Genomic DNA, 12,437 nt, shown 5'->3' on the forward strand with positions numbered 1-12,437 from the left:
TACAGAAGCCGATAAGTTAGTCATTCCAGTATGCACCAGAAAAACACATTAACCTTGTTAACTATGTGTAACTTTTAATGAATACCTCTACAATAATTAGAGTAGGTTGATTTTACACTTGTAGTGGGGTTTTGTCACACAATGTATTAACAAGGTTTGCTTTTTAGTATAGCACTTTTAGTATTAGGATAATTCCGTTAGCTATAAAATATTATGTATTGCTGAAAAAGATATTATTTATCTGTTGCTGAAAAAAGGTACAACTTGCTAAAGCTTTTTGATTAACATATTTCAGAAAAATTCAAAAACAATATATATAAATGTTATTTTCCGTTTAATTGTTATGAGAAAACAATGATGATTTGTTGTCAAATAGACTCTGATAGGGGGAGGCATTACCATTCAGAACACACTTGCTAATGATAATTGACAATCAACTGCCAAACTATGTTTAAATTTTACATCAGGCAGATTGACTTTGAATGGTCAACACTTTGTTCCTGCTCTTTTGAGTTGAAAAAGGGCAGTATGTGTCCAGTTGTGTCTGTTGCCACTGTTCACTTGCACTGGAAATCAAGCACCACTCTTCGTGGAGTCATTGCAAATGGGAACATTTGGTCAAACCACCTGCAAAAAAAAAGACCTGTTGTATTGCTAATCTGTAACTCTGTATCTTACATTCTGCTGCTCCCTTTAAAAACACACCCATGCAATCAGCCACACAAAGAAACAAGATAAGACACAAATATTTATGGGTGGAGAAGGGCTAAAAATGTCAGAGCGACACAGTTCTGACACCAGTCTGGATCACGGACAGCAATGAATTGTTTCCAGGTTACTTTTTACTCTTTTCAACTCTTTACTATTAATGCAAGGTTGTGGATACAGTGATTCTCAATCTTTCATTTACTGGTTGAGACCTTTTCAGTGCCTCTGAAGATGAATTTCCTTCTTCTTCTTTCAGCGGGTAAGGAGAACAACCTACAGAGAAAGATGGGTGGCACAGTCGCTCACAGTGCCAGGGTCCCGAGGTTGATTCCAGCCTCGTTGACTGTGTGTGTGGAATTTGCACATTCTCCCTGTGTCTGCGTGGGTTTCCTCTGCGTGCTCCGGTTTCCTCCCATAATCCAATGACGTGCAGGTTAGGTGAATTGGCCATGCTAAATTGCCCATAGTGTTCAGGGATGTTTAGGGTAGGTGCATTAGTCAGAGATAAACATAGGATAATAGTGTAGGGGAATGGGTCTGGGTGCATTACACTTCGGAAGATTGATGTGGACTTGTTGGGCCGAAGGGCATGTTTCCACACTGTACGGATTCTATGATTCTATGACAGGAGTAAGCTATGAGAGATTTTCTTTTACTCCTCCACACAGAAGGGAGAGAGAGAGAGAGAGGTGAATGTTCTGCCTTTGCAGTTTGGATGTTCCTGCTATATAGTCCACACCCAAGGTTATAGACGCCTACTAAGGCACTGATCAAGTAGTTGTTACTGTGCTGCTTCCTTCAATTTTGAAACTTTTGTCTATATGTTTGAGGAATGAACTCATTTGCACCTGGAATCACCTGCTTTACAGCATCACAATGCTTCGAAACTTCCTCTAACAATAATGCATATATTTTAAGAGCTCTGTCAAGTTATTTTACACAGGCCATGTTCAGCTTTCCTTCAGCCATTTCATCTGGTTTGCTGTTTTCTCAAATGGCATTTAGAATACATCCATGTTACTTTCCTTGAATTGTGAATGGACTTATACAAACTTAAACATTTCCTTAATGGAGTTTAAATTATGACGAGGCTTTTCCTCATGAGAACTGTGTTTAGCTTCTGTGGCTGAGGCTTCTCCTATTTTAACTGCATCATTCTCAGCTCAAATTGTTCTTCTTTCCCTCCTCAATTTCTTAAATTTCTAATTCCAGCCTTTTCATTTCCTTTTTTTTTGATAAATTCCAATTCACTTTCCTTGTCTTTTCCTGCTCTTTCCTTGTCCATCTCTAGCCATGGTGTGGACATGGTCATAAGTCACAAGACATCTGTGTCACCCGAAACAAGTTATAGTCCAACAGGTTTAATTGTAATCACAAGCGTTCGGAGCGCTGATATTCACAAGTGATTTTCACCAATAACATAATGCTTCTATCAAGCTGAAAAAAACACGCTGCATTTCGCACAAATGAGTAACGTGGTATACGAATTTCAGTGCCTTTGTGATGCTAGTTATGTAGATGTACGTCCATAAGACTGGCAAATTGTACCAGTCAGGATGCCCATTTGGGTGTTTGCTACAAGCAAGGTACTGATGATACTCAACCATTGTGTGGTTGCAAAAATCCACAGCACAATGTCTAACATCACATATGATTCTTTACATTGGACAGTATTTGTTGGATAATTCTGAACACATGAAAAATTACACTGACAACCAATTCAGGATTGTCAGTCAGGCTCGCAATGTGATGAACTTGCATGTACTGATATCTACATATATTCATACACAGGACCGTATTCTTTATGAACAGAAAGAACATATACATGAACTGTGCCTACTTCAACTCAACAAAAGATGTTACAGCCATTTAACGGAAATGCATTTCAAGAGTTCTGAAGAAAAGTCATATCAGATTTGAAATGTTGACACTATTTTTCTCTCCTCAGATACTGCCAGCCTTGCTGAGTTTCTCTGTTTTTATTTCAGATTTCCAGCAGCCACACTATTTTGCTTCTATTTTGCTTGCACTTATGATAAATCTGGGTAATCACATGATGAAAAGGGAATTGAAGGAAATGCTGACAAACAAGTCAGCTCCTGTACTGAGACACACTTGATAGACCATGTCTTTGTGATTTGGTTACCATGATACTAAATCACTGAGTATTTTTGAAAGAGGCTGCCAATGTACTTTTACAAAAGTACACAAAAAGAAAAAGAGACAAATGTTATTACATTGTCCAAAACTATTTGAAGCAGTGTTATCACAAATATCAGAAACAAAGATTCAACCCTCTTACCCCCAGACAACAACATTACAAATACTCAAACTTCAGTGAAGGGTCACTCTGTCTTTACTTTAAAATTCCTTATTCAGTTCACATTCACTCAATGCACTTTGTTTAATGCCTCTTCCTAAGACCCTTAAACAAGCTACTACCTCTGCTCATTTACTCCTTAATGTGTTCCTTAAATTCATGCATTCAACAGCCTTGTAAATTGGCTTCCTCCCTCACACTTTAAGGTCTCTGTTTTTGGAACCTTTTTCTTACTAACCTCTAAGCCACTCAGGACTTCTCTTCTTCTGCCCCGACTGTTTTGGTGACTGTCAACTTGTTTGCTATTTCAGGTCTTTTCACTCTGAAACAGAAAGAAACTTGAATGCTGCTTTTCTAAATGAATTTGTTTCTGTCTCACTGTGTCATGAGGCACTTTATCATTAAACAACAATCCAGTTGACTTTCTCTCTTTGACCCTTGTTTCTAATGCACTGATTCATTCACCTCAAGGGTTTTAATTTACACATAGAGAAACCTCCAGAGAACTCTGTACCACTGAACAAGTCTAAAATGAAACTAAAACAATGTCTCCCATTCTTAATACAGTACAGAAATGCAAATCAAATGTAAAGCTGTACAGAGTTATTACACTTTAGGACCCGAGTTTCTAAAAATATACTTTCTTCACACTATCCATGGTAGATGGGAAAGTAGAGTTAAGGCCACACTTAGATCAGCCATAATCTTATTGAAGATGGAGCAGGTAGAGAGCTGAATGGTTTACTTTTGCTCTTTGTTCATAAGTAACGTCATTCTTTCAATATTCTGAATTATCTTTAGTATCTAGACACCTACAGGTCTCTGCCTTGAACATACTGAGCTTCCACTGACCCCTGGGGAAGAGTATTCCAAAGACTCGGACCGATCTGAATGATGAATTTCCTCCCTTATCTCATTTTTAAACAGTTTGCCTTTTATTCTGAAACTGTGTTCCCTGGTTATAGACACTCCCAGACAGGGAAAGCCATCTTTCTGCTGCCACCCTGCCATTCTCTGCAAAGATTTTCTAAGTTTCAATATGTGATCACCTCTCATTCTTCCAAACTCCGGGGAATAGATGCCGAGACTCCTTAATGTCTTCTCAAAGGACAGTCCTGCTCACCCCAGCAGGGTTCAGTCTGATTTATGAATGGGCAGGATTCTTGCCTCAGAGAGCCTGGGTCACATGGTTAGGTCCCATGTTTAAAGAGGGCAAGAGAAGGATTCTGGGTAATCCAAGATGGAGGACGGGAAAAATTTCTGGCTGTAACAGCTGCTCCTTTTTTGAGGTATTTTAGGTGCTGGAGGTGATTTCCTCGAATTGCAGGAGCAGCAATTACTGTTTCATATGCTGTTGCATTGTTTTGGAACTTTGGAAACATTTAAGAGGCACTTGGATGGGTATATGAATAGGAAGGGTTTGGAGGGATATGGGCCGGGTGCTGGCAGGTAGGCATAGATTGGGTTGGGATATCTGGTCGGCATGGACGGGTTGGACCGAAGGGTCTGTTTCCATGCTGTACATCTCTATGACTGTATGACTCTAAGTTCAGCATAAAATGCAGTCCAATAACCTCAAAACCTGCACTGAGGGAGATATGCACTGGCGGAGGTATGGCTCTTTCATGATCTTTAAACCCAGATCCAATCTGGCTGTTGAATTGGCCATAAAAAAAAGTGACATAATTTCAAAGAGGCTGGTGTTCCTGCCAATAATTACCCCTCTATCAATTTAATAAATTTATTTGGTTCACACTAGCTTACTACATGCAAATTAGCTCAAGCAGTTCCAAACCCACAACTTACCGGAACAAATCCACTGATTGTGAAGCACCTTAACAAGCATTAAGACTGTGAAAGGTGCTATCAAAGTGCTAAATCTTTCGTCCTTCTACAAAGTATCCACATAGTAAAGCTATAGGAAATGTTTCATTTGGAATTCAGTTTGCCCTCCCCTGACCTAGCAGCATGATTACACAGAGGGGTACAATTCCAATAAAGCAGATACAGTCCCCATGTGGTCAGTATTTCATCATGTTTTGATACAGTTTCTTGATTCCATACCTGAATTTTGTAGCCATTCATACACTTTTTGGTCAATTATTACAAAATATTAGTCAATGGAGGAACATTAGCTAACTTTTTCTTCCCATCTGTATTGCTTTCGTTTTTGTGACATCTTGCAGTGTGCAATTAACTGATATGTTCCTGTATTGCAACACTGACGATGCTTCAAAATGTACTTCAGCGGCTTAAGACTTTGCAGCTTCATGAGGTCATGAAAAGTGCTACCGAAATGCAAAGTCTGATATTAAAATCTGCACCCAAAACGACAGGAAGCTGTCAATCTGATGAAACACTTGGCCTTCAGCTGAGTTCATTTAATTTGACATCTTTCCTTTTGACCAATCTTCAGTGAAAGTAGCCTGTTGCCAATGTATAATCACCCTGTGAATGCGGGAGGTCATTGCCATGAGGCCAGAGTCACATAGTTTGCTTGCCATCTCTCCATCTCAGTTTGAAGGCATCATTTGGGTCCGGGAAATATCAGTGGATAATCTGCTACCACTTCAGTACCAGGATAAGGACCCATCAGCCAACAGAACTGACCTCCCATTTACTGTCAAACTTGCTTTTCATTCATCCAAATTGTCATAATCAAGACAGATTGTTTTTAAAATCCAGACATATGTGTATTATTCCATATCGCTCAGCGCATTGACATGTTTGATCTGTTGGGAGTTCTATCTGTCTGCGAGATTGCTCCTTGCTGACTGGTCTGATTATGTTCTCAAGCAATCCCTCCCCTCCTGTCTTAAAAGTGCTGATTTAAATTGTTGAAGTTCACAGAGCTGTGTCATCAAATCAATAAAATTTGTATAATTGTGTACAACGAGCTTTACCCTGTATCTAACCCAGTTCAGTACCTGTCCTCAGAGTGTTTGATGGAGACAGTGTAGAGAGAGCTTTATCCTCTGTCTAATCCTGGGCAGTACATGTCCTGGGAGTGTTTGATGGGCATAGTGTAGAGACAGTTTTATTCTGTATCCAATCCTGGGCTGTATATGTCCTGGGGGCATTTGATGGGGATAGTGTGGAAGTCACTTTACTTTCATTTTGGAAAAGCAGTAGGAGCTTTACTCACAGTTTTAAAGGATAGAGGAAGCTTTACTTTCAATTCAAAAGAGTAGAGGAAGATTTATTCTGTGTCTAACCCCCCAGTGCTGTACCTGTCCCGGGAGTGTTTAGACTTGAAACCAGCATAAATGTTAAATCTTTATTAAGTTCAAAACAAACAATATAATTTCCCTGAGTTAGGAAGCCCCTGGTTCTTTCAACAATGACCTTTGATCTTGCTGCTGTCCCATGACAATCTTTGGGCTGATTCAATGTAACAATGATGTTACAAGATTGTTGGACCAGTGAGTGAGACCAAGCTCTTTACAGTGAAAGAATCTTAAAGCTGCCACCCTCCTGTCGCTTGTGTACCTGACCAAAGGTCTTTTAAATGTTGTAATTGTATCCACCTCCATCACTTCCTCTGGCAGCTCATTTCATACACTCACCATCCTCTGTTTAAAAAAATGTTGCCCCTCATGTCCCTTTGAAATCTTTCCCCTCTCACCTTAAACTTATGCCTTCTAGTTTTGCACTCTCCTACCATAGATGGGTTGAGCGAGTGGGCAAGAACTTTGCAATGGAATATCATGTGGGAAAACATGAGATTGTACACTTTGGCAGGAAGAGTGGAGGAGCTGAATATTATTTAAAGGGAAAAGACTGCAGAAAGCTACAGCAGAGAGGAATTTGGTAGGTGCTTGTGCATGAATCACAAATAAAGCTAGCACCCAAGTTCAGCAGATGATATGGAAGGCAAATGGAATGTTGGCTTTCATTTAAAAGGGAGTGGAAAATAAAAATTAGGAGGCCTTTCTAAAACTATACAGGGTACTAATCAGATCAACACCGTGAACACTAAGAATAGTTTTAGTCCCTTTATCTAAGAGAAGATATATTGCCGACAGCCTACAGAAGGTTCACTTGGCTGATCCTCGGTATGGAGGGGTTTTCTACTGAGGAGAGGTCCCGGCGGTTGGGCCTGTACTCTTTGGAATTTAGAAGGATGAGAAGTGACAAGATTCTTAGGAAGCCTGACAGGGTAGATGTAGAATGGTTGTTTTCTGTTGTGGGAGAGGGCATCATCTTAGAGTAAGACAGAGATGAAGAGACATTTCTTCTCAGAGGGAGTGCAATTCGTTACTGCAGGGGGCTGTTGAGGCTGGGTCATTATGTACATTCAAGGCTGTGACAGATTTTTAATTAGTGAAATGAAATCAAGAGTAATGGAGAAATGGCTGGAAAGCAGAGTTGAGGATTATCAGATTGACCATGATCTCATTGAATGGCAGAACAGACTCAATGGGCTGAATGGCCTGTATCTGCTCAGATGTTTTCTGGACTTGTGCAGAGTAGGATTAAACAGGGCGAGATATTAAAAGACATAGGACGTGAGCCGCAACCTGCAATTTCATCACATGAAAGTTCCAAAACATAAGAGAAAATACAAAATGATATGAATATTAATTGGATGTGTGACCTTTCATTCCTCTTCTCACTACTTAAGATTCTTTTGGCTTTTCATGCATGGGTATTTGTACAGCTCAATCACTCCTTTAAATGAATTCAGTGCTGGAATTTATCTGCTCCATTCACAATTGGCCCATTAATTATACTGTGATCTTTATGTCGTGTGCCCTTGGTGTCAGCCCTGTGAACGAGGTTTAAAATGAGCTCCATGACATCTACCACTTCTAGAAAAATTACACTTCCTTATTCTGCAAAACGGACTCATTGCAAAAACCTGTTCTTGTTTTTATTCTCCAAGGCATTGTATTCCCAGACTGCTGCTCTCATCACTGACACTTGAGTCTATCCGAAATTCAATTTGTGCACAGCAAGCTCCCATAAACACAAATCAGAGAGTTTAGTGGGTATGATTCAGGAACAGACTGGCCAACTCAACTTCATTTTAGTGATCATGGAATCATTTACATATATCTGAGAGGTTCAAAATCTCAGCTGAAAGGTGGCAACTCCAACAGTGCGGTGCTCCCTCAGTACTGACCCTCCGACAGTGCAGCACTCCCTCAATACTGACCCTCTGACAGCATGGCACTCCCTCAGGACTGACCATCCGACAGTGCAGCACTCCCTCAGTACTGACCCTCCGACAGTGCAACACTCCCTCAATACTGACCCTCTGACAGCATGGCACTCCCTCAGGACTGACCATCCGACAGTGCGGTGCTCCCTCAGTACTGACCCTCCGACAGTGCAGCACTCCCTCAATACTGACCCTCTGATAGCATGGCACTCCCTCAGGACTGACCAGCCGACAGTGTGGCACTCCCTCAGTACTGACCCTCCGACAGTGCAGCACTCCCTCAATACTGACCCTCTGACAGCATGGCACTCCCTCAGGACTGACCATCCGACAGTGTGGAACTCCCTCAGTACTGACCATCTGACAGTGCAGCACTCCCTCAATACTGACCCTCTGACAGCATGGCACTCCCTCAGGACTGACCATCCGACAGTGCGGCACTCCCTCAATACTGACCCTCTGACAGTGCAGCACTCCCTCAATACTGACCCTCTGACAGTGCAGCACTCCCTCAGTACTGCCCCACTGACAGTGTGGCACTCCCTCAGTACTGACCCTCTGACAGTTCAGTACTGACCCTCTGACAGTGCAGCACTCCCTCAGTACTGATGCTCTGACAATGCAGCACTCCCTCAGTACTGACCCTCTGACAGTGCAGCACTCCTTCAGTACTGATGTTCTGACAATGCAGCACTCCCTCAGTACTGACCCTCCGACAGTGCAGCACTCCCTCAGTACTGACCCTCCGACAGTGTGCAACTCCATGAGTGCTCTCTCTGTACTACACTAGCAGTTTCATTCTAGATTTTGATTTTAAGCCTCTGAACAATGTCTACTCCCAATGTTGTGATTTAGTAGTGGAAGTGATTCCCCGAGAGTCACCACTGAGGCCTGAAGCATGAAATACAACCGAATGTTTTGTGTCAGATTGTTACCTAAAAGCTGGAAATCCAATGACCCTGTGTGTCAAGATTGATCAGAACAGTAGGAGCTCTGGGAGGGTAATGTTGACATTGCATTGTCTGTGTGACATGAGGGGAGAGAGACAGTCTCTGAGGGAGTATGGTGCCATTATCAATTAAATTAGATGGTTTCAGAGAAGCTGCCATTCTGACAATTGATTACTTTATTTTACAGCAAACCTCACTCTGGTAAGGAAATGCGTTCAGCACAATCTCAGAAGAAATTGAATCTGTCTAGATTGAGTTGTCTCATTGATTGTTGAACTAGTTTGTTATCGGTCTCCCAATTAATGTGCCCTGTGAGGCCTTGAGAACAATTAGCCTTTCGAGTCTTGGAATTTTCCTTTCGGTTGAAGACACAGGAGTAATTGTCCTGGAATCTGGTTGCTGTATCATTTAACAGAGAGGCAACATATTGGGGATTCAGACTGAAGAATATTGCTCTGATTGTATGGGTCTAGGACAAAAGCATTGATAAACCAGTTTAATAGCAAAGGGACCCTGACGGCCATTATTAAATTGGTCAGAACCTTTCATTTGGATGGCCTAAAGTCTGAGATTTCATGTCAGTATTAAAATGAAGCTGCTCTCGGTAAATTAGGTAAGTTGGTTAAATTGGCTTGCATCCATTTGAATTTGTGATTCAATTGGTATTTTCAGGACATTCCTTTTGACACTAACAAAATATTCAATGGTAATCCCAGGGCGTTAACAGTGGGGGATTCAGTGATAGTAACACCATTGAATGTCAAGGAAGGATGGGTAGATTGTCTCTTAATGAAGATGGTCATATTATGGCATTTGTGTGGCATGAATGGTACTTGCCAGTTGTCAGCCCAAGCTTGAATATTGTCCAGATCTTGTTGCATTTGAACATGGACTGCTTCAGTATCTGAGAAGTCATGAATGATCCCAAACATTTTACAGTCATCGGTGAACATCCTTATTTCTGATGGAGGGAAGATCATTCAGGAAGTGTCTTAAGATGGCTGGGCCGAGGACACCAGCCTGAGGAACTTCTGCAGAGATGTCCTGGAGCTGATATGACTGACCTCCAATAACCACGACCATCTTCCTATGTAGCAGGTAAGACTCCAACCAGCGGAGAGTTTGCCCCTGATACCCATTGATACTAAGGCTTCTTGATGCTGCACTCAGTCAAATGTAGCTTTGATGTCGAGGGCTGTCACTCTTACCTCCCCTCTGGAATTCAGCTCTTTTGACCATGTTTGAACCAAGGCTCTAATGAAGTCAGGAGCTGAGTGGCCCTGCCGGAACCTAAAACTGGCTGAGACTGAGCAGATTATTGCTGAGCAGGTGCAGTTTGATAGCTCTGCTGATGACACCTACCATCATTTTACCAATGATGGAGAGTAGACTGATCGGGCGGCAACTGGCAATTTTGCTACTGAAAAGGTGCTATATGAATGCAAGCATTTCTTGTCTTTGCCCACAACTTATTTTCGGTGGGTTTCCAGCCAGCTTTCCTTTGGCCACTGAAACTCAGCTGGAGATTTAATGCAACGTGATAATGTTATTTATCATTCTTTGACAGGGACTTTAACATTAATATCTACTTGAATTTATATGGTTCTCAATATTTATATTAAATCTTGTTTTTTTTTCTCCCTTGTACATTTAATTCAGTACTTGAAGGGAGGTGTTGATGGCGGAATGGGGGTTTACCTTGGCTGTTTTCGATTAGCCAGTAATATGTTTGGGCAGCGGGTGTTCCTGAGGGAGTTCCTCTTTTTGGGGTGTGATTGATGAGGAGCAAAGCGAGTCCATCCAGACAGCTGAACGCTTACCCCCCACCCCGGATAGGATGTGCAGTTTGTACAAAGACAGACTTACCTGTACTTCTGTCTGAAGAACCGACTGTGCAAAGAGAGAAAAAACCACAGAGACGTGCTGCAGGTTACAATTATGTGACGTCCAGCCAAACTACAGGACAGAGCACCGCATTGCTGGTGGCAGTCAAGGTCACATTAGTTCGAAACTTTTATGACTGAACCTCATTGCTGACTGCCACAGGGAATATCATTCAATCTGTGGTGCACAGATGTGACAAGCAGGTGAACGATGTGTTGTTCGCCAGAAATAGCAACTTCATTGCGTTCCTCCTGGGCAGTCAGGAACAGCATGAGCTTCCATTGCATTTTAATTTCCTCCAGATAGCAGGAATCTCCAAAGTCCAGGACATCATTCATTGATGCTTTCAGTTGTAGCTTCCATGCCCACTGCACAATAATAACAGTGCACTCAGCAAGCTGACAAATTTCCAGTCCTTGCTAAAGAAAGAGATGTATTATCAAAGATTTTATACTCGCCTGGATAAATGCAAGGATGCCAAACTTTGACAATCAGACCACTCAATACTACAGAACAGATTGCTGATTGGTTGACAAATTAAGTCTGATTGGTTGAGAGCAACAGGGAATGATAGGTTCTCCAATTTTGCACATAATTCCAAAAAGGAGCAAAGCTTGAACACATTCCTTTAGTTTGCAGAGAATGGGTCCCTGAATATGCTTATCTCTGACTATTTCAGGAGGGCCATGAAGAAAATCATCCTCTCAACAGCACAATTCCAATAATATCCTTATTTGTGAACTATTTTCTCGTGCACCAATTACTCCATCCAGGAATGTGAGTGTGAAGTTAGTGCCTTGGAAACCAAATGCTAACCCCACACGGCCCTAAATTGGTGACATTGAAATAAGCTTATCGACACAGATGATATAATTGGAGCATATAAGACCCTGAGGGGACTTGACTGGGTGGATGATGAAAGGATGTTTCCTCCTGTGGGAGACTCTAGAACCAAGGGTCACTGTGTAACAATAAGGTATCACCCATTTAAGACAGAGCTGAGGAAACAGTTTTTCTTTCTCAGTGGGGTTGTGAGTCTTTGGAATTCCCTTCCTCAAAGGGCAGTGGATAACGACTTGATTAATTGAAAGATTATCATAATGTGCAGGAATGTAGAGTTGAGGTTAAAGTCAGAATAGCCATAATCTAACTGAATGGTAGTACCTGTACAGGCTTGAAGGGCTGAGTGGCCTACAAGAGTATAGGAGTGGGGCGATAGTAACTTTCAACCCAGGGATACAGATGTTGGTGGAAAGCAGCAGAGGTCTCAATCTTAATGGTAATGGAGACTGTAAGCTCCATGATAAGGATACAGGCATCAGGGAGGAGGGTGTAAGGAGGGGGTTGTCAGGACTTCCTAGAAGCTGAGGGCATCGAGGAGGATGTGGTGATGACTGGCTCATTGTATGTG

The 12,437-nt window shown here is 41.8% G+C and overlaps 1 long non-coding RNA gene across 1 annotated transcript; it reads right to left on the reverse strand.

The window, feature by feature from the left end:
- Positions 1 to 332: 332 nt before the first annotated feature.
- On the reverse strand, positions 333 to 11,479 carry LOC122560982. The gene is made up of 3 exons (XR_006314872.1): positions 11,009 to 11,479; positions 3,267 to 3,350; positions 333 to 627 (listed from the first exon to the last, which is right to left on the reverse strand). It is a non-coding gene; the product is annotated as an uncharacterized LOC122560982 (long non-coding RNA).
- Between the last annotated feature and the right edge of the window lie 958 nt (positions 11,480 to 12,437).

The sequence above is a fragment of the Chiloscyllium plagiosum genome, chromosome 22 (assembly GCF_004010195.1).
Source record: "Chiloscyllium plagiosum isolate BGI_BamShark_2017 chromosome 22, ASM401019v2, whole genome shotgun sequence".
Taxonomy (NCBI): domain Eukaryota; kingdom Metazoa; phylum Chordata; class Chondrichthyes; order Orectolobiformes; family Hemiscylliidae; genus Chiloscyllium; species Chiloscyllium plagiosum.